Source organism: Anguilla rostrata, chromosome 17 (genome assembly GCF_018555375.3).
Source record: "Anguilla rostrata isolate EN2019 chromosome 17, ASM1855537v3, whole genome shotgun sequence".
Classification (NCBI taxonomy): Eukaryota; Metazoa; Chordata; class Actinopteri; order Anguilliformes; family Anguillidae; genus Anguilla; species Anguilla rostrata.
In genome coordinates, this window is record NC_057949.1 from 788,923 (window position 1) to 794,298 (window position 5,376).

Consider the following 5,376-nt stretch of genomic DNA (forward strand, 5'->3'; position numbering starts at 1 on the left):
TTACCGGAGCCTCACAGGAAGTGAATCTTCGTTCTGCTTGATTAAAACGTGCCATCGTTCTGCCCTTCATTCTTCTTTTTACATGTGACTGTATGAAAGAGACGAGGGGACAGCAAACCAAACTCATTTGTCTGCACCTGGACTGCTTGTGTGCATTACTCAGCTGCTCAAACAGACCACAAGCCATTCTCCTAAAATAACAAAACAAGGTTAACATGCTTCTTTGTACATGCAAGTCAGTCCTGGATAGGCCTTGCTGTATTTAATTAAATACTAGTAAATATTACACATTAAATATATACATATCAGAAGCACTGTACTTGCTAGATGTCAATAACAATGCAAATAATTGATGCATTTTATGCAACTCTTGACGTCCTTGCAGGTGTAATATACAGTTGAACAGTTTTTTTTTCATGAATCACATTCGTTATTTACACACCTACAGAAAAAAAAAAAAAAAACTGAATAGGCGTGAGTCTGAGTGTCACTGCCACAGAACTGGGTGGAAAAGTCTACTCAGAGATTGTTTAGGCTGAAGCAAAAAGGCCATCTCTGAAAGATCCATTTGTTTATCACACACTGTTATTAAAAGTGACTTCCATAGCCCACACGTTGTCTGTTCATACAGCTTTTATTTTATGAAGCAGTGTATGTTATATACTTAAGTTAATGAAGAGCTAAGGTCAAGAATAACAGTAGGGCATTCCCATGTGTATGAGTATACTTCAGTCCTTCACACATTCCTAAGAGACAGAGGTGCACACAGCTGCACGGGAGAGAGAGACTTCTGTTTATATGTGTGTTATCCATCTGGCTTATTGATGTGTGTGTGTGTGTGTGTGTGTGCGTGTGTTCTTTTGAAAAAACTATGTATGCGTCTCCCAACCTGGCGACAACTTTGTCCATCAGGTGCCTCAAAGAACTTGTTTGCATTATTATAATGCGACTCTAATCTATAATGCAATATTGAATACATCAAATGGACAAATGTGTGGGCAGAGATAGCAGGACACTTTGTAGGAGTAACAGCACTAACAGCTGCTGTCAATCCTGTTCACCATTGGCAGGTACTACCAGATAAAGGCAGTGAGGAATTGTGGGTGAAACAGGGAGTGAAATGAGCTTCTCATCAGGTGGACACAGAGCTCAATGAGGCAGTGAAATCCAGCCGCAAAACAAAGACTTTAATTAAAGATGTGTGAAAACCACACAAGGCTGCAGAGATCTGCAATTGCTTTGCTGCTGTTGATATCCCACAACGCCACAGCTTTTTTATCTGGAAACAACCTGGAAATTCAAAGTTGGGCTACCATCAGGTGGTAAAAATACAATGCTCTCAATAATACAATACAATAATCTCTTGTTAAACAAAGAAAGAGTATCTGAACCAAAGCAAACACAGGAACCACAAACCCAAGAGGCAGAGCACAGGAGCTGCACTTGGGAGAGTGAGTGGGTGCAATTTATTTTTATTTATTTAACCTTTATTTACCCAGGGTAGGTTCGCTGAGCACAGATGCTCTTTTGCAGCAACGCCCAATATCTCCCTAACTGTAATCGCTTCGTCATCTGGCTCGCCAAACAATCTGCGATGTGCTCCACGAAATTCAGCTTTAAATTTAGAAATGTAGATACCGTCACTGAGACAATTCTGAGATGGTATTAAAAAAAAATGTCATTATTATATTAGTTTTAATCTTTTTTAATTTAACTTTTCTCTTCTCCATGCCTGTGGAGACTCAGGGGTGGGTTGGCTGTGCTTGGGGAACTGCATTATTCCTGGGTTTAAAAACAAAAATAATGAATTTCATTTCTTCATGATTCATTTCAGGTTCCAATAAAAGGGCAAGTTTTGAATGTCAGTAGATTTGTGATGGAATTTATCCAAGGTACCCCTCCGATATTTGGTATCCGAAACTTTTCCTGCACTACAGAGCATGTCCTGTGTTGTCCTGTGAAATTAAATCATTTATCATTCTGCACTGCAGACCAGGGCCACATATGAAAATATTGGTTGAAGTTGCAGAGCAGTCACGCCAAATTTGTTGAAAATCACAGAAAACGGAAAAAAGCACTCCATGATTTCTTCCACTTTTTGAAATGAATATTTATTAGCGTTTATTTATTAAATCAATGAATAGGTCTCATGCACAGCAGTGAGAAATAATTGAAATAACATGTGCAACTGTAGCAGCAGTAATAATTGTTTGAAGTTTCAAAAAATCAATCAATAGGCAGTAGCCAGCAGCTAGAAACAAATAGCCTACACTAAAATAGATAGGCAGGTACATTTAATTTCTTAATTTGGTCCATCATGGAAAGAACAAGCTTGCTGTTTTGCCTTTAATTCCACAGAATGTTGTTAGAAATACAGCATGCTCAAATTACATTACCAAAATAAAAGATGGTTACCAAGTATCCATTTTTATTTCTTTAAAGTTTGGTTTTGTATAGAGAATGTTGTACATTGTTGTTTGGTCTATAATGGCGCACCTCTTGCCACTGAATGTTAGCGTAGTGCAGAAGGGAGGTCATTGTTGACAGGAGTCAAACATCTGATTGCATCAACTGACAAGGATGCATTCCGGAATCTGTATAGATTGCCACACATTCTTTCTCCCTGTATTTGGCAGTATTAGTGAAATGCACATGCCTACACAAATATTACTGTAGGCTACAGTATTGGTCGAGTTATCATTCAAAACTGCTGAAAAATTACAGAAAGCAGAGGAATCGTGGAAATGGAAAAAATGGTAAAAATCAATGAATCAGTGAAACCCGTAACTTCCGTGACAAACATCCAGTCTTAACTTTGAATAATCAATTATTTTGATCCACCCCAAGAAAAAACACTACACTTGTGTTTTTTCTTGGGGTGGATCAAAATAATTGATTATTCAAAGTTAAGACTGGATGTTTGTCACAGAAGTTACGCTTACTTTCTTTGCTACTCTTTCTCTGCTCAAGATGCTTGACCAATCATAAAAAATTCTGTTCAAAATAGCAATATAATAAAATAATTTAACTAGGTACAAAAACAAAAAACAAAAACATAGACATTACCTTGGTTTGTAAAGTGCCTGCTGCTTAATTTCTTCCTGAAAACAGTCCTGAGATTCAGTGCAGTAGCTTTCAAATATTGACAGAGGTGTATATTCAGTCCCTTTTGTAGACAGCCATACCAATGTCGCCATCTACACTCAAAAATACTCGCCATCTACACTCAAAAATACTCGCCATCTACACTCAAAAATACTCGCCATCTACACTAAAAAATACTCGTAAATATTGAACTTTGTTTTTTGTAATATGAAGTTCTGTTCTATGGTTCTTGGTATCCTTTTGAGAGTAGAGGGCGGCATTAGAGAGAAAATATTGTTATTATACCTTGAGCAACAAGAGAGTGCCCTGCTTATTTGGGCTGCTTCCTGGTGCTTCGCTGTCACTGTGGAAAACTGCCACCAAAACACTTGGAATTGACAGCTTTTGTTTACTAGTAATATGAAGTCATTTATCATTCTGAGAGAAGAAAAGTACTAGAATTTTGTCACACTATGAGTGGATACCCTGTATGCAGTTACATGCTGTATAGTACTTCATAACTGGGATATGATATATTTAAAGCTGTGTATTACACTGTAGCTCATCATTAACAATAATGACCAAAGTGCGAGGAGGTGGAAAAAATCTAAAAGAAAAATGGACCAAAAAACAGTAGTGGCAGGAGCTGATATTAACCTCCTGATCCACATACTCAGCACATAGCTGAGTATGTGGATAAAATGAAAAGGAAAAGATCAAGTTCAGTCAATGAGTTTAAAATAAAATCAGTAAGAAATGAAGGGCTATTCAGTTAGCTCATCACTAAGAAAAATAAGGCTGTCCTCAACTACAGCTTCAAAAAAGAGAAACTAATATACAGTAATATACAGTGCAGTCCATAAGTACTTGGACAGAGACCAAATTTTTGTTTTGGGTGTGAACTCCTGCACATTGAATTTTTTATCAGCTTTATTACATTACATGGCCAAAAGTATGTGGACACCTGACATCCAACATCTCATCCAAAATTATGGGCTTTAATATGGAGTTGGTCCACCCTTTGCTGGTGTAACTACATCCACTTTTCTGATTTGCTTCCATTTAGCCAGAAAAGCATTAGTGAGGGCGGGCACTGATTGGGCAATTAGGCCTGACTCTCCGTTGGCTTTCCAACCGGTCCCAAAGCTGCTGGATGGGGTTGAGGTCAGGGCTCTGTGCAGGCCAGTCAAGTTCTTCCACACTCGATAAAACCATTTCTATATAGACCTTGCTGTATGCCCGGGGGCATTGCCATGCAGAAACAAGAAAGGGCATTACCCAAACTGTTGGCACAAAGTTGGAAGCACAAAATTCTCTAAAATGTCATTGCTTTAAGGTTAGCCTTCACTGGAACTAAGGGGCCTAGGCCAAACCAAGGGGTGTCCAGATACCGTTGGCCATCTGTGTAAGTATTACAGCCCTTTTCATACATAGTCTCCAGAAGGGACCAAAGGCAATTGAACAGTTGGCTGCTCACCTGTTTCTTCTCTGTGTTGCTGCATCTTTAGTTCATGCTCAAGAAAGCTAACAAAAGGTCTAGAGCTGATTCCAGGTGTGGTATTTGCATTTGGAGCCTTTTGCTGCTGTCTCACAACATGAGGGCCAAAGAAGTGTCGATGCCAGTAATGCAAGCCATTATGAGATTGAATAAACCAGACATACTAAAACACTAAGTGTGTCAACATCAGCTATTTGATACACTGTTAAGAATCAATGAGCTCAATCAGTGAGCTCAGCAATAGTACACAACCAGGTTGATCATGGAAGACCACTGTACTAGAAGAGAGAAGAATACTTTCAATTGTGAACAAAACCACCCTTTTCAACTGTCATACAGATCAAGAACACTCTCCAGTATATACTGTTGGTAAAAATGTGTCAAAGACTACTATAAACAGAAGACTATACCAGCATAACCTCAGTGGGTTCACCATAAGATGCAAACTGCTGGTAAGCCTCAAGAACAGAGCGGCCAGATTAGAGTGTGCTAAAAAGTACATTGAAAAGCTTTAGCCCGGGAAAAAAAAGTGTTGTGGACAGGTGAGTATTAACTTGTACCAACATGATGAAAAGAGGAAAGTGTGGAGAAAGGAAGGAAGCAAAGCACGCCCCCAATCTGTGAAACACTGAGGCAGTGTTATGAACTGGGCATGTATAGCTGCTACTGGAACTGGCCCACTTCTCTTCCTTATGATGTGACTGCTGACAGCAGCAGGATGAATTCTGAAGTGTAAACAAATGGCTTATCTGCTAAGATCCAACCAAATGCCTCAAAACCCATTGGACGGTGCT